Source organism: Mauremys mutica, chromosome 5 (assembly GCF_020497125.1).
Source record: "Mauremys mutica isolate MM-2020 ecotype Southern chromosome 5, ASM2049712v1, whole genome shotgun sequence".
Lineage (NCBI taxonomy): Eukaryota > Metazoa > Chordata > Testudines > Geoemydidae > Mauremys > Mauremys mutica.
Genome location: NC_059076.1, coordinates 6,850,182 through 6,871,919, shown reverse-complemented (window position 1 = coordinate 6,871,919; position 21,738 = coordinate 6,850,182).

Below are 21,738 nucleotides of genomic sequence, written 5' to 3'. Positions count from 1 at the left end.
GATGTAAACTGCCCAACTTCAGATGAAGTAAATGGACTGCTCTAAATACACCTGCAGGGGATCTGGCCCTATACCTTATAACAGCCTAAGCTTGAGTTACTGTCCGAATAGTAAAGCAAAAGGCTAATCGGCACTCATGCATAGAGTAAGCACTAAGCAATGACCAGAAAGAGAAGAAGAGTTCACACAGAGGTCTGACCAAGAGATGTTAGTATCTGTAATGCTAGAAAGTTTGGGCAAGGTGCAGGGAAAAAAAGTCAATCTGTGCTAATCATATTACATCTTGTGTCATAGGAACCTTCCCCAGGTCAATTTGAATAGATTGGGATTGTGTGAAAAGAATTTTGGGGGGAGGATGCAGATATTTGGCCTCTATGATCCATGCAATATCTATGGGAACTGGCCAAGAAATTTAAAATGTTGGCTTCTGATTGAAAGGCACTCTACCGTGGTCTTAAATAAAGAGATTTTGCTAACACTTGCATTCACTTTATTAGGTATCCATGGTAAGTTTAGTAGCTTTAATCAGAATGTGCTAGTACGCTCTTTATTGGCAGAATTGTCAATTACTTTTGTTTCTCAGAGAAAAACAGGTGCTCCCACAATGGCTTACAAATGTGACAGCTTAGCCATAGAAGAAAATGGGCGTCCTTAAGACTGGTTTATATGATTGATATTTGGGTAACCCGAGTTCCTTTCATTATCTGTGCTGAAAGAAGAGGCTGGGATAAGAAATAAATCTCTAACAAATTTCCCATTTGAAGACTGTAGATTTCCACCATTTTGTCTGTCTTATTCCCTTTAAAACTAGTTTCCCTTTAACCTTCAATGTGTGTTTATCAATTGTAATTTGCAGCTTTTGCACACTGTGATGGCCAATATGACCAAGTTCCTTTTCATTTGTTTTTTCTTGATATTCTCTGTACCTGTGAGATTTGATGTTTGTTGCTTGTGACAGCAGTGTGTGTGTATGTATATATATATATATATATATATATTGGTGGCAGGGGGAGAGACAACCTGTAGTTAAAAACTTTGGGTTTGATTCTCATGTCACTTATACTGGGATAAATCAGGAGTAATGAAATTATACCAGCGTAATGTCAGTGTGAGTGAGGCCTTCCCATGTTAGCTGAAAGCAGAATATAGATAATATTTTTGTTTACATTAGCAAAAAATAACCTTTGTCACGATGTCCAACTGACTGTTTCCTACTATGCTACTAGTAGGTTAAAGGTCATAGGTGAAAGTAAGCCCACTGAGGCATAAACAAGCCAAAATCAGCTTCCTGCAGTGTTTCTTCATTTCAGGAAGCATCAATTCCAGCTAGGACACCCTAGGCAGATAACAAGGTTCCCACCCATTGCTGGCCATACTGTTACAAAATCCAGCTAACCATTGCCAAAAGACAGTGCAGAAAGGTAACTTCTTCTAGTATCACTATCAACAATAACAGAATTCCATTCGACCATACAGGTCCCTTACACTACGTGACTATGGATTCCGTGTACACTGCCAGCCACACATCCCGCATGCTATGTTTTGCCTACCTTTCCGCTCCAGCCATCCCACTCATGGGTTGTATAAGTAGGGGCATTTCCAGCAGATCAAGGGATGTGATCATTCCCCTCTACTCAGCACTGGTGAGGCCTCATCTGGAGTACTGTGTCCAGTTTTGGGCCCCACACTACAAGAAGGATGTGGATAAATTGGAGAGAGTCCAGCGGAGGGCAACAAAAATGATTAGGGTGGTGGAGCACATGACTTATGAGGAGAGGCTGAGGGAACTGGGATTGTTTAGTCTGCAGAAGAGAAGAATGAGGGGGGATTTGATAGCTGCTTTCAACTACCTGAAAGGGGGTTCCAAAGAGGATGGATCTAGACTGTTCTCAGTGGTAGCAGAGGACAGAACAAGGAGTAATGGTCTCAAGTTGCAGAGGGGGAGGTTTAGGTTGGATATTAGGAAAAACTTTTTCACTAGTAGGGTGGTGAAGAACTGGAATGGGTTACCTAGGGAGATGGTGGAATCTCCTTACTTAGAGGTTTTTAAGGTCAGGCTTGACAAAGCCCTGGCTGGGATGATTTAGTTGGGTTTGATCCTGCTTTGAGCAGGGGGTTGGACTAGATACCTCCTGAGGTCCCTTCCAACCCTGAGATTCTATGATTCTATGATTCATCTTCATTAGATCTGCTCACTTGAGAAGGACAAGCATGATATGACACTAGTTGTGCTTTTGGGTTTTTTTTCTGTTCCCCCCTCCCCACCCCATTATTTATCTCAGACGCTGTCCTTCAGGTTTAAACTTAGCAATGAATTTAGGATCAGATTTTCAAAAGTGCTAAGGGCTAGATTTTGGCAACTAAAGATGCATATAAGCACCTTGGGGGGAGGGGGAAGGAGAGGGTTGCAAACCAAGGTGCCTAAGTCCCAAAAGTCTGGCTCTAAGTGATGTGGAAGCACAAGCCCCAGGACTTTCAATGGGATTTGTGTACCTAAGTCACAAGGGTACATCTGCACAGCGAGTGGCAGCCAGCAGCAGCAAGTCTCAAAACCCAGGTCAACAGACTTGGGCTCATGGAGCTTGTAGACAATGCCACCGGGGCTGGAGTTCGAGCTCAGAAGAGTAAGGAAGCGGGTGGGCTTCAGTGGCTGAGCTCCAGCCAAAGCCTGAACGTCTACACAGCTATTTCCAGTGCTGTTATGAGACCCCACAAGCCCGAGGCTATCGACCCGGGCTCTGAAGTTTGCTGCCATGTAGAGGCACCGAAAGGTGCATTAGAAAAATCCCTCTCTTCGCTCTTGCTGTAGATTGGCTAAGGCATTTTCTTTAGCTAGTGAGGCGGGACTATCTTTAAGTGTGGTTATTACAGGAAATAAACAAATGATGAATAATATCAATATAATGTAATGATACAATATGATACTGACCTATTAATCATATATTTGTAAGAATAGTATCCTGGAAGACTGCTGTGCTCCGACAGTTATCTTTATAAATACTGTAGCAGCTAAACAAACAAGAAAGGCAAAGGATTATCCTTCCCCACCATCCTCCATTGTTGTACATACTTACTATAGCTCATTTTCCAGAACTTGCTTTACTTTTACATTATTATTAGCTTTCAAAAATACTTTCACTCTTGAACCTTTAACCACTGAGAACTGAACGGGGTTAGCAAGACAGAAAGCAATCATTTCAGGCTGGGAATTAATTTTGAAGCTCTAAATTGGCCTTCAGTTTAATATTCTCCAATCACCTGACCTGCAAACTAACTGCAATAGTCAAGCTATAGCAAGGGAGACTTTTAAAGGATATGTCAGCCGGTTCTTGACATATGGTGCTGGGGACCTACTGTACAAGAATGTCAGCAGTACTCGAAAGGTTAATGGAAGTGGGATTTGCTAAGACATGACTGATTCTCCTAGAACAGGTGAGAGGGGGGGAAGCTGATTTGGACAAAGACCTTTAAAGCCCTTTTGCATTTGCATCTCTCTATCTGAAGGGAAGTAGAGCACTGGTCTCTTTTAACTTAAATCACCCTAATCTCTTGGAGGGATCCAAATCTTGTCAAAGAAAACATTTTCAGACTAGGAATGAGCTCTCAGACTGGGGAGAATACTCAGTGTGGAGCTTAGGAAAACAAATCTGCCAAAGCACAGGAGCGCTGCTGATAACGTTAATACAGTTAAGGTTAAACGTTTTGGGTTGTTTTACTGTATAGGACCCTGACACAAACCCTTGAGAGCTTTTCTCATGGCTTGTCCTTATCACGCTGGGTTGAAATGGTCCATTTTTACTTAAGAGAAGTAACTAACATTTCTTTACTCCAGTAAATATTCTCGAACAACTCCCCCAAAAGAATGATTCCAATCACTGTGCTGCACTTGATTTACAGACCCCACTTATAATGTTATGAATAATAATGACTCTGGTCTGCGTTAAACATGATATACACGATATACACTCCCTCTGGAATATATGAACCTTCATTGAACCAGCAATTATATTAGAAAATAATTAGTAAGAGGACTTGTGCTTTTGCAGAGCAACAGCCAGATGGGAAAACAGGGTGTGTTGTTATCCTGTGTCACCCACAAACACACCCATATATCCAGTGACTGACACATCCTTGCTTTCTCCCTGCCGTACATTTCCTCACTCCCATTAATTATGCATCTCAAAAAACTATGGCACATCTGCTGCTTACTTATTTTTTTGCCATTTGCTTTACAATGCTGAAAGCTGATCCTGTATGCAGGTAGGGAGATAAATAGATCAAGCCAGTTACTGTCCATCCACGTGGGTAATGAGATGCCCTGGGGACATGTTATGCACCATGGAAAAGGCACAGTATTTGGACTGAGTTGTCTTTCTAAATGTACAGGGTCCCTCTGGCAAATGGTGCCCAGACTCCACAAAAACATTGTGGGTAAGGTGGAGAATACACAGCATGCCACTGGAAGCAGAGAGGGCCGTACAGATATGTGTGGCACTTTTGCAAATAAAGAAGCATGACCTGGGTAAAGGGGTCACAGTGTAGGGAATGCTCCTGGAGCTGAATGGTGCTCCCAGGACGCCATACAAATGATGCATACATAGAGCACTAGGAAGGCAGCTGCCAGCAGCTTTCCACTGAGCACACAATTCCTCAAACCCAAGTGTTCCCGCTCTGCAAATCAGGAACCGTCAGTTATAGGAAAAAACTCAGCAGTAGTGGGCACGTTAGACGTTGTGTGGTGGTCATGTTGTAAGATTAGAGACCACTGCAGAGTGGGTCTAGCACTGCTGATCTAGGGGGATCCCAAGCAGTCACTCTGTGCTGGCTTATGCTGGTACCTCTATTAATCTTGACAGCAGCAACAGCAATAGTTTCTATTGGCAAACATCTGACAGGGAGTGAGAGACACAGTGCTTTTTGCCATTATGCCATCAGTCAGCAGCTCAGACACACCTTAGAAGGGCTTCACACCTGCATGCTTCCAGCAGGGCTGGATTAAGACATAAACTCTATAGTCCCATGCCCAGAGGTTCAGTTCCTGGAGTCCCCTAATGACCTCAGAATCTCAGCTTTCTGAGAACCCTGAGAACGTGACCTGAATGTAAATGACACAGTGACTTGGTCTGCATAGAGCCTGAACCAATAGCTCTGAAAGTGAGAATTTCCCCATCCATCTTAATTACTGGGTAGTTAAGTCTGGAATCTGGCCAGCCTCTGCCAATACCAGCCAAGTACAGGGCTCTGAATCTGGGTGTTACGGCTCACATTGATCCATGCCAGGCATGGCTGACCCGTGGCTCACAAACCACATATGGCTCTTTTACAGTTAAAGTGCAGCTCACAGAGTGCAGCAAGGTCCAACATGCTTTGTGGCTAGAATTAATATTAACATGAAATTTTTAAAAAGCTATACAAATTGTTGAAAGAATTTCAAAAATGGTTTTTGCTTTTATTGAGTGAATCCAATAGTCTGAGAATGAGACTGAGAGAAGCTTGCATATGCACATTATATCAGGAAATTGCATTATTCTGTATTTAGCTGTTGTTCTGTGCGGACCTCATGTGCTCACAATCTCCCTACATTCCACAGAATACAGGCTTTGTTTACAGTTCATAAGTCACATCTGAATAACTTTAGATTTAAGTGTTAACCCAATGTAAATTTTGTGGATAACAATGACATCTTCAAATGGTAAGAAACGCAAGTATGAAGAAGAAAACCAAAGTTTTAAGCCAAAATGGGAGGAAGGTTTTGCATTCACTGTTAATGGTGGCAAACCGCTGTGCCTTATCTGCAATGCATCATTCACTCACTACAAAGCAAGCAACTGAAAACATCACTATGAAACAAATCATAGTAATTTTTCATCTAAATACTCTCTTGAATCAGAATTAAGGAAAAACAAGCTAACTGTGTTAACATTATGCATAAAGAGTCAACAGACACTATGCTAAATGTCCATATTCTGATGACGAATTTGTTAAGAAGAATATTGCAGAAGTGGCTGCAATTTTAGATCCAAATAGCACAAAATTTCAATGACTAATAAAGCAAATTCCAATTTTGTGCCACACTACAAAGAGGTGTAAGCTCCCAGATCAGTGGTGATGATGCAAGCAAGATGCAAAACAATCTAAAGAATTCAACTAGCAACATTTGTTCACTATGTTTCTGCAGATGCAATTGTGAAAGAAGAAATGTTGGATTTAGTGGCTCTAAAAGAAACAGTGTTGACGTAAAGAACACACTTGACAAAGCATTGACAAATGCCGATGTACCCCTGGATAGACTTGTCAGTGTTGCAAATGATGGAGCACCTGAAATGGTGGGGAGAAAATATAGGCCTTTTCGGACTCTTCAAAAGCGAGCCCAAATTTCCTGAGTTTTCCCTTGTTCATTGCATTGTCTCTCACGAACGTTTGACAGGCAGTACTTCAAGCAAAAAACTGTTATGAAAATGATCCTAGAAATTGTCAATTTCATCCACTTGAATGGGAATACTCATCAACAGTTCAAAAATGTCATCAAAGAGCTGGATCATGAAAACAAACCTAACAATATCTCTTCCCGTATTGTGAGGTGGTTATCAACTAGCAATGACTTAAATAGATTTGTTGACACCTATCAGTGCTTTCCTTGAAGAAAAGGAAAAGTCCTATCCACAACTGGAAGATGAGCAATGGGTCCAGGATCTGATGTTCTTCACTTATATTATGTGGCATCTGCAAACTCTCAACTTGGCACTACAAGGGAAGGATAAGAGTATTTCTGGTCGTACTCAGATAGTCTTCAGCTTCCAGAACAAGTTAAAGCTTCAGCAAAGAGACAGCGTCAATGCATTTCAACCACTTTCCCCATCTCAAGAGTAGGGTAAACACATTCCCAGAAATTGAAGTAGAAAATCACAAACATGAGGAATACAGAGATAGATTGCAAAGATTACTTGATGACTTTTGGGTCAGGTTTGAAGGCTTGCAGAAGTTGAGATGCTGCTTCACCTTTCTTGAAAACCCATTCATGGTTGATGTGATCAATGGTGGCTGTCTGATTCCCAAAACTGTGGTTCTGGAAACAACTACTGTAGAAATGGAACTATTGTAACTCCAAGAGGACCAGGCTCTAAAGATGGTGCATAAATCAGTCTACAATTGAGTTCTGGAAGCAAGTATCAGGAGTGAAGTATCCTCAACTCAAGAAGAATAGTTCAAAAAAGAACTAGATAAGTTCGTGGAGGATAGGTCCATCAATGGCTATTAGCCAAGATGGACAGGGATAGTGTCCCTAGCCTCTGTCTCCCAGAAACTGGGAATGGGTGACAGGTGATGGGTAATTTGATGATTACCTGTTCTGTCCATTCCGTCTGGGGCACCTGACATAGACCACTGTCGGAAGGCAGGATACTGAGCTATGTGGATATTTGGTCTGACCCAGTATGGTCATTCTTATGTTCTAATTTCAAATTTCAGCACAACATACTGCTGTAAATCGCTTTACTCTGTGATGAAGTTCGTAAAATTGAAACATTGTGCAGTCTTTAAAAATCAACATCTGACCGAGCTCCTCCATACCATCTTGACAACATATCAGCCAGATTTCCAAAGACTTATGACCAGGATGGAGACCAACAGGGCCTCTAGATCTAGCAGTAATTAGCTGTGATACAATAAATGAGATGTTAATTTTTTAAAAAATGCATGTGTAAAAGTTGTGCATGTCTTGCTGCTTTCAAACTTCTGAAGATTATCGTATGTGGCTCAGAGGGTCAATAAGTTTGGCCATCCCTGTTCTATGCTGTCATATGGCCCTGCTAAGGTAACATTAACATTACTGCATAGAGTTCTCTTCTCAATTCGGTGGGTCTGAGTCCTCCCTACTGTGAGACAGACCCCACCCCATCTCGAGACAGAGTGGTTGTATGAGTAGGTCACCACCTACTCAAAGAGAAGTGGTGGTGTGCTCCACCAAGCCAGATGATGGCTCCTTGGGTAGTCCTTTCACCGTGAGGAGGGGCCATGCCAAGACACGGAGGGTAAGACCATTGGGTCCCAATCTGGGGTGTGCCAAGTGCCTTGGACTATTTTGATTTGAAGCATAAACCAACATCTGGTTGCTGGTGGTCAGAAATAAACTTCTCCTACAAACAAGTTACTCCATAACTGTCCTCTTTGGGGTTCCTGGCACCTTCTCCTGTTGATGCTGGCCATGGGTGGAGATGTGATATCAGACTAGTTGGCCTGATTTATTGTGGCCTTCCTGTGTTTATCTGTTCCTACCCTCCTCAGGGCCTTTTCTCACTCTGCAGGGTATAAGTCATTCCCATTGACTTCAATGAAAGGTAAACATAAGCTGCAATGAAGCAATAGTGCCCCAAGGGTCGGTCCTGGGGCCAGTTTTGTTAAATATCTTCATTAATGATCTGGAGGATGGCATGGACTGCACCCTCAGCAAGTTTGCAGATGACACTAAACTGGGAGGAGTGGTAGATACGCTGGAGGGTAGGGATAGGATACAGAGGGACCTAGACAAATTAGAGGATTGGGCCAAAAGGAACCTGATGAAGTTCAACAAGGACAAGTGCAGAATCCTGCACTTAGGAGGGAAGAATCCCATGCACTGCTACAGACTAGGGACTGAATGGCTAGGCAGCAGTTCTGCAGAAAAGGACTTAGGGGATACAGTGGACGAGAAACTGGATATGAGTCGACAGTGTGCCTTTGTTGCCAAGAAAGCTAACAGCATTTTGGGCTGTATAAATAGGGGCATTGACAGCAGATTGAGGGACGTGATCATTCCCGTCTATTCGGCATTGGTGAGGCCTCATCTGGACTACTGTGTCCAGTTGTGGTCCCCCCACTACAGAAGGGATGTGGACAAATTGGAGAGCATCCAGTGGAGGGCAACGAACATCTTTAGGGAACTGGGGCACATGACTTATGAGGAGAGGCTGAGGGAACTGGGATTATTTAGTCTCCAGAAGAGAAGAGTGAAGGGGGATTTGATAGCAGCCTTCAACTACCTGAAAGAGGAATCCAAAGAGGATGGAGCTAGGCTGTTCTCAGTGGTGGCAGATACCAGAACAAGAAGCAATGGTCTCAATTTACAGTGGAGGAGGTCTAGGTTGGATATCAGGAAACACTATTTTACTAGGAGAGTGGTGAAGCCCTGGAATGGATTACCTAGGGAGGTGGTGGAATCTCCTTTCTTAGAGGTTTTTAAAGTCAGGATTGACAAAGCCTTGGCTGGGATGATTTAGTTGGGAATTGGTCCTGCTTTGAGCAGGGGATCGGACTAGATGACCTCCTGAGGTCCCTTCCAACCCTATGATTCTAAAAGTCTATGAATAGGGTCACTGACCCAGTGTTTTCTTATTCCTGTAGCCCTTAGATATTTTGTTGGAGTAATTCTGGGAGATGAATTACCAGACCCACTTCCTTGTGTGAGGGTAATGGCTGCTTCTCATGAGAACTCCCAAACCAGGGAACATTTTAGTGCAGTACCCTCCAGTCCCTTCCCGTTGTCAGTGCCATGCACCACTATTGAAGAAAACACCCTGAACCATCCCTGTACATGAGCTAGGGAGTGTAGTTTGTGGAGTGCTAAAGTGGACGTTCTACTCCCCTAAACTGGAAGCATACATCTTTCCCCTTTGCATTTAGTTTTGCATGACATGGGAAAATAATATTTTGTAAATATAATGGATGGTGGTGGTTTCAAAATTCCCACCACTCTCTGATATATAACACTTTACACATACAAACTTTGTCAGTGTCTCTTTAACACTATAAATTAAAAGTAGTTGTTTCTTTTTGAATATGTAAATTCTAAAAACAACAAAGCTGCATTATCCTCGACATTAATGTTTCTGCAAAAGAAGAACAGCATCACGTAATGTGATTTGATGCACAACAAAATAATGCATTTTGACAGGATGCACTGATTGACCGATGGCTGTTGATGTAATTGTAGGCCAGGTAGCCTGAATTCTGAAAAATTATCTGAGGAGATAAGGAATTGGCTAAAAGAGGGTATTTGTAATTGTCTGCAAGTGACATCTCCAGATGACTCAATAACCTCTAGAAATGGGCTATTTCAAATAGGTTTGTAAGCCACTGTGATTGTTTTCTGCCTGTGTTGTTAAGCACATTGCCTGCTTCCCTCATTTATTTGGTTCAGGGTTGGGTGAACCATGCACATTTCTTTACAATCTATTTTTGTGTGGTTTTCAGAGTCTGAAAAACTAGCCCAATATGCAAACATGTTTTCCCCTATAATTTAACCACGTGGTATGATTTTTCCTTTCATACTAGTTTTATACTGGTGCAACTTCACTGATTTCTCTAGACAAAGAAGATTGTGCTGTGATCTAGGGACAGAAAAAACCTCCTCAAAAGATTGCCTGGGACAAGTAGAGGGCCTGTATGTAGGATATACCCTATACTGTTTTTATTAGAATCTCTCTCTCTCTCGTCTGCTCTACTTTCTTTCTCTGGGCCTGAATGCATTTAGTTACACACATTTGACACTGCTCTAACTCCCAATTTACACCAGTGCAAGTGAGAGACGATTGAAGTCCTCGTTATTATTTTTCACATTGCATGTTCTCTGATCAGTTTCCCAGTCTATACTTTTCATGGGATTTCATATTCCCCTCCAAGCCTAATGTATGCACGATAATATTTTGCAGTGATTCTTTCCAGCTTAGGATGTTTGGTTAAAATTGGGCCAAACATCTTAGCCAATCTGATCTCTCTTTGTTATTATTTTGGGCTTTAGTTTTAGTTTTAGTTTTTAGAAGTTAACATTTCCTTTTTGAAGTAAAGGACCCACATATTTACTTAAAGGACAATATTGTCTAGCCTAATATATGTATGTGTGTGTGTGTGTGTGTACATCTATACTACCCACTGGATCGGCGGGTAGTATTTGATGCATCGGGGATTAATTTATCGTGTCTCATCTAGACGCGATAAATCAATCCCCAAATCGACGCCTGTACTCCACCTCGGCAGAAGGAGTAAGTGGTGTCGGTGGGGGAGCCCCAGTGCGAATCACATAGCTAAACTTGCATATCTTAGTTTGAACCCCCCCCGGCTAGTGTAGCCCAGGCCTGTGTGTGTGTGTATCTTTAAACTGTCCTTTTTATTGCATTGTATTCCCTATTACAAAATGATCAACTTCTCTTAAATTAAAATAGGTCTCAGTTTTGGTGCCAAAAACATAGACAATAGTCAAGTACAAATCTGCCCAGCCAATCAAATCATCATTGATGATATCTGTAGAGTGCTTAGAGAATTGCTTTCTCACGCTAAATATGCAATGGGTCAAAATGATGCCAAGCCCTTAAAAATTCAGGGTCTAGCTAGTTCTGTGACCTAAAATTGATCCTTTTTTTTTTCATGAGACAATATGTCACTCACCTATGGATAAAAGAAACACTTATGCTGTACCATTACCATTAAGTGCAGTTTCTGATTGCCAACTCAGGCCGTATACCAAATATTGCATCTATCAAGTTCTTACATGTTGTCATTTTGAAACTTCCATTTAAATGCAAATTCTGACATTTAAATAGAGTCCTCGTGTGCTTTATTACCCCATAATTACTGTTTCCCATCTCACCAGACATGAGTGTAATAAGGCCATAGGTCACTTTACTAGCCCTCTGAAATGGCAATTGAAATCAGGAAGTCATCATCTGCTGCTCTTGTGAGTGACACACATTTGTTAGGGGAGATCTCAGAATGCAGCTGAACAGTGCCCTAAAACCTATTTGCACCACATACTTACAAAAACAAAATAATTAAAAAACCAGCAGACACTTACCTTCCCAATTCAGGATTTTTTTCAAAGGGTAATGACTTGGACAGCATTCAGAACAGCACTACTTTCAAAGGAACTGTTCTTTTCTGAGTAACAGTGGGAAGGTTGTTCCATTAATCCCACTGGAGAGGGGAAACAGGAGACATCAGCATTGAGGGAGCACAAATAAAAATTTAAGAGACTGTATCATCCCCTCTTAATATCCATAATGGCGGTGGTTCATCTAGCACACTGGAAAGTTTGTGCTGTGCCTACCAGCGTGCAATGGTAACAGAGCAGATAGCTCCGAGAGCTGCGAATGCTATATGTGTCACAGCTGTCAACTTTCACGTGGTAAATAAGCACCCTGACTCTCACAATAAGCCAAAAATCAAGCTAATCCCCATTTCAAAACAAGGCCAAAACAAGCCAGTCCCTAAAAACCCAACACTCTGTGTGGCTAGTTCCCCCCGGCTTGCTCGTCTGGGACTGTGCTGGGCCTGCTATGCACCCCTGACTCTCTCCCCGGCTTGCCCCTGCTTGCCAGGAGCCAATGGAAAAAAAAGAAGCAACAAGCTACAAGCCAAAAACTAGCCAACAAGCAACTCGCAAGCCAGGTAAGCAAAAAACAAGCCCAATTTCTGCATTTTTTTCGAGGGTTTGGCATGTTTGATATGTATATGTCAGTCTTTCATTGTCCTGTCATTAAAGCATCTGTCTGATAACCTAATAACAACATGGAGCAAAGAGTAACTACAAGTCCATTCAGTCAATGGACATGACAAGCTATATAAGGGTTGCCAAAGCTATAAGAAAAAAGCCAAACCCCTCAGATGTCCATCAGGGCAGCCTGAGCCACCCAGGATGGGGACACATTGTTGGATTCAGGATCTGATTCCCTGAGTCTGGGTCAGCCCTGTCCATGCCTGATCCAGTGCCAGGTTGCTGTGCAGTGTGATGCTGTCTCCCAGACTGGGCACAGTTTTACCTCTACACACTGTAGAGATATGATTGTGAAAGATTATAATTTAGAGAGGCTCCCTCATAAGGGACAGTACTATGAATGTAGGAATTTTGAGACATGACCTGGAAGCAGGGGGTTGGAAAGCAAAGGTTATCTGTGTACAGCCATTCACCAGAGATGCTCTCTATTTTTTTAATAAAGGTCTTATTCCTTTTTCATTCACTGATTTGTTGTTTAATGGACTCTGTATGTGAAAGATACGGCAGTAATTTTGAGGTTAACTCCTGAGTTTGAAAATGAAAACGGAGGACAGGGGAACATATGGATCAGCAAACAAAGAACAAAGTCTTTTATATATAGTTTATCAGCCCAATAGTAACTTGACAAGCATTGGAATGGAAGAAAGCCAAAAATGGATGTCTTGCCAAGTCCATCCAATCTGCAATTGTCAAGCTACCGCAGAGAACTGGAAAACAAATCCGACAGAGAACTGAATTGTATTTAGTGGCCATGGGGGCAGAGGAGAAAAATGATAAAGTGAAATCATCAATCTGTTTGCATGTTGCTGGGGAGGAAGCATTGGATATGTATAACCACTTCACGTTTGAAGAAGGTGAAAGAATGAAGTTAAGTAAAATACTGACTAAATTTGAGGAACATTGCATGTCAAAACGATCTTTGGGAGAGACACACTTTTTATTCTGCATGCAAAAAACGAATGATACCATAGAGCATTATATCACACAATTAAGGAGACTCAATGACACTTGTGATTTTTGTGAGCTGATAGGGTCTCTGCTCAGGCAATGTGTTGAGAGTGACTGCTTCATGAAGGAGAGTTAACTTTAGAAAAGGTTTTCCAGATATTCAGGGCAGCAGAAACTGTGACAGCACAAGTCAAAGAGCTGAATTCACCAGAAGGGGTTATCCATGCACTGAATACAAAAGGATATAGTCAGAAAAGGTCAAATCAAAAAGCAGAACCACCTGTTATGAAAGCAACTACTAGTGGGGAGACTAGTGGGGAGACAGTGGAAAGTGTGGATCTCAGCATGACAGTCAGTGAAGGCTTCCATTGGGGGGGGGAGCATAGCTCAGTGGTTTGAGTATTAGCCTCCTAAATCCAGAGTTATGAGTTCAATCCTTGAGGGGGCCATTTAGGGAACTAGGTTAAAAATCTGCCTGGGGATTGGTCCTGCTTTGAACAGGGGGTTGGACTAGATGACCTCCTGAGGTCACTTCCAACCCTGAGATTCTATAACCCCAAACAGCATTTTGCCTTTGGGAAGCTCTGTCTTAAGTGTGGCAAAAATAATCAGTTTGCAAAATGCTGCAGATCCCAAATGCAAAAAAGCCACGTACCTACAGCTGAAGATGCCCTGATTAAGCAACTTTAAATAGATGTGCTGGAATTGAGCGACACTGATGAGAGGGACTCTGGTTACTGATGGTGAACATGAACAAAACAATTATTCCATTCAAACTGGACACAGGCGCTCAGGTTAATATTCTGTCTGAACAAGATTATGAGAGACTGAAAATAAGACCAAAACTGGGGCCAACAAAAATAAAATTTACTGGTTATTGTGGGACAAATATATCAGTGAATGGGAGATGGATTGCTAGCATCAAATATAAAAACACCACATACAAATTCCCATTCACTATAGTACCAAAGGAGGTGACTCCGATTTTAGACATGACCGCCTGTGAAAAACTCAGTCTGGTAAAATGGATGCTCTTATTACAAGATCATACTGGCTATAAGGCATTCATCTGGGAATATCATAATCTTTTTCAAGAGTTAGGTTGCTTGCAGGGTGAACATACAATAAAGAAGCATATCCCTTCAGTTGTCCATCCGTGTAAAAAGGTACCATTTTCACTCTGTGATAAACTCAAGGCTGAGCTCTCAAGGATGGAAGCAATGCAAGTAGTACAATACATTGAGGAGCCAGTGGAATGTGTGAGCTCCCTAGTAATTGTGGAGAAAAATGATGGCCACCTACACATACGCTGAGATACCATCACCTGGGACTCTCCTAAAGAGGTGCATGAGTGTACTGTGGAAAATATTTGGTGCAACTACAGCTGGAAATTTGAAACTAAATAAGGAGAAATGTGTCTTAGGGATTACAGAACTGACTTTTGTGGAACTAGTATATCCAATGAAGGTGTAAAACCTGATAAGAGGAAGGTTTCAGCCATTGAAATGATGCCATGTTCCCAGTCAAACAAAGATGCCCAATGGCGTCGGGGAATGGTGAATTATCTCAGAAAATTCATACCTAATCTACCTACAAAAGCAGCGGTTTTGAGAGTAGTCCTAGGCTGTGGCTACACTTAGCGCTTCAAAGCGCTGCCGCGGCAGCGCTTTGAAGCGCTAAGTGTAGTCAAAGCACCAGCGCTGGGAGAGAGCTCTCCCAGCGCTGTCCGTACTCCACCTCCCTGTGGGGAATAACGGACAGGGCTGGGAGCCGCGCTCCCAGCGCTGGGGCTTTGACCACACTGGCGCTTTGCAGCACCGCAATTTGCAGCGCTGGAGAGGGTGTGTTTTCACACCCTGCTGCAGCGCTGCAAATTTGTAAGTGTAGCCAAGCCCCTAGAAAATAAAAATGAATGGTACTGGGGTGTGTTATTCCTTCCAAATCCTTAACGTATTGAAGGAGATCAGCTTTCCTTTTTACCCAGTATGCCATCCCAGCACACAAACCTTGTAATACCATTCCCTTTTTCCTACACTCCTTTCCCTTGGGGTCTCCGAAAACCTCTCCCATCTCCTTCTCAATCTCATCCCAGCTGGATCCCTGCACCTGGTATGGGCCCTGATTCTTCCTTATCCATTTGCTTACAAAATCCGTTACCTCGGCTTGCCAGAACCCACAACTACCATCACGAGAGTTCACCATATCCCCTCCAAGCAGCTGTGTGGACTGTTGGGGAGGAGACTTACAGGCATCCGAGTCATAGCACCAAGAAGTTAGCGAGCTTATTTCTTTACTCTCCCACTTCCCTGGTTCTTCTTGCATGAACAGAGAGCAACAATACCTGAAGTTTGAAGGTGCAAACAATTCAATGTTTATTGGGGTGAATTTTCAGCAAGTTTAAATCCAAGTTCCTTTTTCTTTATTTTTGAATCTCATCTTACTTTCCGTTTGCCCCTAATTTATATACTAATACTCTCAGCTATACCGTAACCAATTATTTTACTGAAATTTACCTAACCAATCCTAACATATTGTAACATGATTAGCTAAATTAATTATACAGCAGACAGAAACAATCACAGAACCAGAGAGAGACCATGCAAATAAACAAAGCAAAGTGGGAACTATAATGACAAAACAATACATTTAGTGAGGATTTTACAACTACATCTATACTGACATAAGGTTTTTCCAGCTGTCTATTGATAAGTGAGTTCTTACCAGACAGAAATCTATCAAACTAAATTTTCTTTTACATCTTCTAGGCTCTTCCCTTTCTCTGGAGGTGATAGATCAGATTACTTTCCTAACAGCCCCAGATTGCCTTATTTCAATGTGACTAGTTCGGGATGTGGGGACGTGACCGTTCGCTTCCCAGCTTATCGCTGCCTCTGCTGCTTGGCCAAAGGCTTAGCCTAAGAACAGGGCCTCAGGCTGTCACAGCGAGAAAAGGCCCTTACACAAATTCTGTCTTTTTTGCTATCAAGGGCTATAACTAGCTAAATGATAAACATATACCTAAATTCTTAAAGTATAGGCCTTTCCAGAGAGTCCTGAATATCTATATCCTAACAGGGTGCAGGACAGGAGGAATCATGGAAAAATTTGAAACGAAAACTGACGCAAGAGCCTGTGTTGAAGTTCTACGTACCAAGCAATCCTATTACAATTTGTTTCACAGTCTGGATTAGGTGCAGTGACTATACAGAGCCATCATTGTTGACAATTAGTGGCATATGCATCCAAATCCCGGACTGATGCAGAACCCTGATATATGCAGATTGAGAAGGAGCTTTTAAGAATATTATATGCCTGTGAGCAATTCAGTCAATATATTTAGGGCCAGACAGTGGATGCTGAAAAGAACCACCAGCCCTTGATAGCATTCTTTGGCAAACCACTAAATGATTGTACCTTAAGGATTCAAAGTATTAAGATAAAGCTGCAAAAGTATGATTTGGTTGTGACCCCTACATACCCAGCAAATTCATTGTAAGCCCTGTGTCCTGAAGCCTACAAGCAAAGAGGGGTGACTGAGTGCCCATCTACACTTAAAATGCTGCCTCTGCACAGCTGAGCCACTCTAGCACTTTACTGAAGATGTTCTATGCTGATAGGAGAGCTCTCTCTCATCAGCCTCCCTGAGAGGTGGTGGATATGTCAGCAGGAGAAGCTCTCCTGTCGAGATAGAGCTGTCTACATGGCGGTGGGGGGAGAGGGGGAGGTCGGTATAACCGATAAAGGTCTGTAGTGTAGATCATACCTGAGTGAGCTCTCTGATGAGATCTGATGAAGAGTAAGGGGAGTTGTCTGAGTGAGGCGGCAACTCATTTCAAGATCATCTGTGTGCTCTGCTGTCATCTACTGGAGAGCAAGGAGAGTTGACTGAGTGAGGCGGGACCTCGTTTGCATATTAACTGCAGGTAGTTTGGGGAAATTGGGGTGTAATTTACTAAGTGACATTCTTGGGGTCCATGATGAGAATACCCTGTTGGGAACCTGCCTTGGCAAAGCCTGGACAATGATTGGGTATCGGGTCACCCTGATGAAAACCGATCTTTGGCCAGGTGGGGTGATAGGGCATGGATAGTGCTAAGGGGCAAGGGGGTGGGAAGGAAGAGAGAGAGAGAGAGAGAGAAAAAAAACCACTTTTTCTGGCTTATTGCAAGGACTAATGGTCTGGTTGGTATGGGCTCTGATGGGTTCCTGAAACCACTGATCCCCTTGGCTCCAAAAGAGCTGAGCTAAGAGCTATCACTGCCTTATGTGAGCAGCTCTCACCAGAGATTCCAGTTGTCTAGCCTGTGGCAAGTAGAAGTTCTGGTCACCTGAGCAGCAGGCAGAGCAAACCAGCAGTTAGATTCACCCACAGGCCACAATATTCCAGCAGGAGAGCAGCAGGGTGAGAGCAGCTGCGTGCACTGCAGCAGGAGCAGCGGAATTCATAGAAACCATCTACATCAGCTAGCAACTGCAGTGAGGCCTCCTTGTCCTGGCGGCTGAAATCACTATAGCAGGACAGGCAGGAGAGCCCAAGGGCCGCCTACGAAACAGGGACTCTGATTTTCCTGGACTCCGGGAACCACAAACTGAGGCTGGGAGGCAGAACAAACTGCTTCAGACATTCGGGGTCCAATTGTTTGGGACTGTGGCCGATGCACCTTGAGGATACTGGTGGTGGAAGGTGTTAAATTGTAAATATTTGTCCAAGTTTAACTTGTTTTTTCCCTGTTCTCCCCCCCCCCCCCCGCCACCCCTGGCCGAGTTCATTTAAATCTCTGTGCTTGCGAGTGGGTACAGATTTGCCTGGCAAAGGCACCCAGAGTGATGATAGGGTTGGGGCTTGAACCAAACTTGAAAAAAAATCCCCTAAAATAAGGACCTGGCCCTTGTTACTGCTGACACATTGGCAGAAGGGTTACATCATGTTTACTGCTGATGCAATTTCCAGAGCAGTGACTCTCACTACGAAACCAAAACCTCAGAGACAGACATACAAACCTATGTAGAGCTGATTGTAAAGTCAATTCCCGTAGCTAACAAAAAAATTGTCACATATATGAGGGGAAACAGACAAAGACCAATCACTGGGGATCCTTAAGAAGTAATAACTAGGGTGGCCTGAGGAAATAAGCAGTTGCTGTCCAAGTATAAGAGACTGTTGGAACTACAAACATGAATTTAGTAGATTAGATAGGGTGATTTTCAAGGACTAATAGTTTGTAATACCAATGAGCCTCCGGAAAGAAATGCGACAGAAGATCCATGAGAGTCATTTAGGAATTGAGAAGTGCAACCGATGAGCACAAGAGGTGATGTGTTGGCTGTGGATCAATCATGACATTACTAATGTGGTAGGGAACTGCTTTTTATACTTAAAATAAAAGCCATGTCAACAGGCAGAGCTGCTGAGACCTCACCCAGTTCCACAAAAGCCTTATGAGAAGGTAGGCACTGACTTATTTACCTGCCAACCAATGGATTATTTAATAGTTACACATTATTATTCTCTGTATCCAGAAATGTTCACACTACCCAGTACTACCCAGTAAGTTAGTGTTAACTTGCATGAAGGGAATATTTTCTAGACATGGAATTCCAGATGAAGTCTTCAATGATAATGGCCTGCCATTTTCCAACACAGATTTTAGGGGCATCATTAAAGAACAGCTGCATCCAAGGTCTTGTGTAGCCCCGACCGACTGAGGAGACATATTTTGATGTAACTGAAGGGATCTAGAAGTAATCCCAGAAAGTTCCAAAACACTGACAGTAGATGTGGACTCTGGCATTTACTAAGCGACTGATCGTTTATCATCAGTGGACAAAGGAGAAACTGGCAAGCAACCAGAGAGCAGCTCTGACTCCAATGAAAGGCTGATACTGAGAAAATCAGAGAGGGAGAGCACAAGTCGTGAAAGTCTCACAGGGTACGTCTACCTGGTAATTGAAAATGCTCGGCTGCTCCGTGCCAGCTGATTCGGACTTGCAGGGCTCAGGCTGCAGGGCTGTTTAATTGTGGTGCGAATGTTCAGGCTTAGGCTCTAGGACTCTAGGTCCCAGTTCTTGGGCTGCAGCCATGTGTTTTTAATGGCATTGTGGACATATCCTCAGAGACTTGCTAACCTGCCTGAAGATAGGGTATTGGAGGAAAGTGGATGCTAAAGACTCACTCCAGAGCACTATGCTGGTAACCCGTGCTCTCTAGGTAGTTGACACATTGGGTATACAGACTGTAGTTTATGGAAATTTACTATTTGGGTTGAAAATTTGGTGTATATGTTATTTGATAATTTATATATATAATTGGGTTTTTTTATGAGGGAAGATGTATAGATATGGTTGGGAAAGATTATAATTTAGATAGGATCCCTCATAAGGGACAGTATTATGAATAGTGAAGTTTAGAGACATGTCCTGGAAGCAGCGGGTTGCAGAACAAAGAGAAGCTGTGTACAGGAGTTCACCAGGGATGCTCTCTAGTTTTGTTTAATGAAGGTCTGATTCCTTTCTCATTCACTGGTTTGTCATCTAATCAGCCCCAAGATCATTACCCAGACTACAACTACAAAGCGGTGTGTGGTACAGAGCAAGGATGGCAGAGACCCTGGGCCATATTGTGCCTGGCGCGTTAGAAGCCACTGGAGTGTGCTTCTGCAAAAAAAATAAAAAAACCCTTGTTGGGATTCCTCTGCATTGTCCTAGGGATGATACTTCACAATTCACTCCCCGGTTTCCCACTTGTTGTGTCTGTTGGGGGCGGGGGATCATGGGGGACCCTGCGTGGGAAGCAGGGCCTCCCGCATTGGCCCAGGCCGGGACTGGTACACCCTGTCACACAATCACCTGGAGTCCCTGTTGGATTAGGCAATTTCAGTTAGGGAGACTCAGGGCTCCTGGTGGGGCCCAGCAGACACTCTGTCTATGACTCCTGAGCCTCCTGCCTGGGGCAAACCACCACAGCCAACAAACAGCCAGCAGCCCCTGGGGCAGGGCAGAGCCAGTGCTCGTGTCTAGTCTCCTGAGCCTCTTGGCTAGGGCAAACGATAACAATTAGGGGGCTCTAACCCTTTAAGAGCAGGGAAAACAGTCAGTCTGTAGCCCCTGAGCAGGGAAAAGCAAAGCAAACAGTCTATGACCCTTGGACCGCTTGGCTGGGCCAGGCAATAGCAGCGAGGGGCAGAGCAAACAGTCATTCTGTAGCCCCTGGATGAGGCAGGGCAAACAATCAGTCTATGGCTGTAGCCCCCAATAACCACACCTAGTGGCAAGTGTGGGGGGGAGTAGGGGAACCTGGGCCTACCCTACTGCACTGGGTTCCAACCCAGGGCTCTATGAAGCTGGGAAATTCCCAGTTAAGGGTTCAAGCATCGACTTCTAATACATTCCCTGGGTCAATTCCTACTGCAAGGCACATCTCAAGCACCTCCTAAGCTGGCAGAGGTTCAGTGTCTGTCAGACTCCACAGTCAGCTGGTTGTCCACAGCATAATCTGGGTCCACGGTTCCCACCTCTTGGACAGTCACAGGTGCCTTCCTTCTCCTCAGCCAGCCCAAACGGTGCTGGGCTGCCTCCTTTTGTCTGTCCCTTCCACCTGGAGCATGCACGGTGTGGTCTCCTGGGCCCAGGGTGATTGGTCAGGCCCCGTTGGCCCAGCACAGGTTTGGTACATCCCGTCACGGGGGTGGGGATCTGTGCCAGTCCTTTACCTTTGGCAGAGAACATTTTCAATGCCAGTCTCCTATCTGCATTTGCATCCTTCCTCCTCCACACCAGCTCATGTGCACTGGCCAGCTGCCATTCTGAGGGGTGGCTCCATCTGCTCCCTCTTCATTGTGCCACCCACCTGCCATCCACCTGCATCAGAGGGAGAATATGGCCCTGCAGAGGCTGCTCTCCCTGCTGCACAGTCCCCAGTGATGTCTGCAACCCAGACAGGGGTGCAAGGAGGGTCTTTAAGGTGCCTCAGGATACTGCATGGGCACATGGGATGACCCACAGTCTCACTCATTCATTCATTCATTCATGCCCGTCACCCCAACCGGGGTATGGGCCGCCAACCACAGATCTCCAGAGTCTTCTATCCTGGGCCATTCGCTCTAGCTGGTTCCAGGTATAGCCCATTTTTTTGCTATCAACCTGAAGGTCGCGTCGCCAGGTATTTCTTGAACGGCCTCTTTTCCGCTTGCCTTGGGGGTTCCACCGCAGTGCCTGTCTGGTGATGTTGGTTGGCTGCTTGCGTAGTGTATGTCCTATCCAGCCCCACC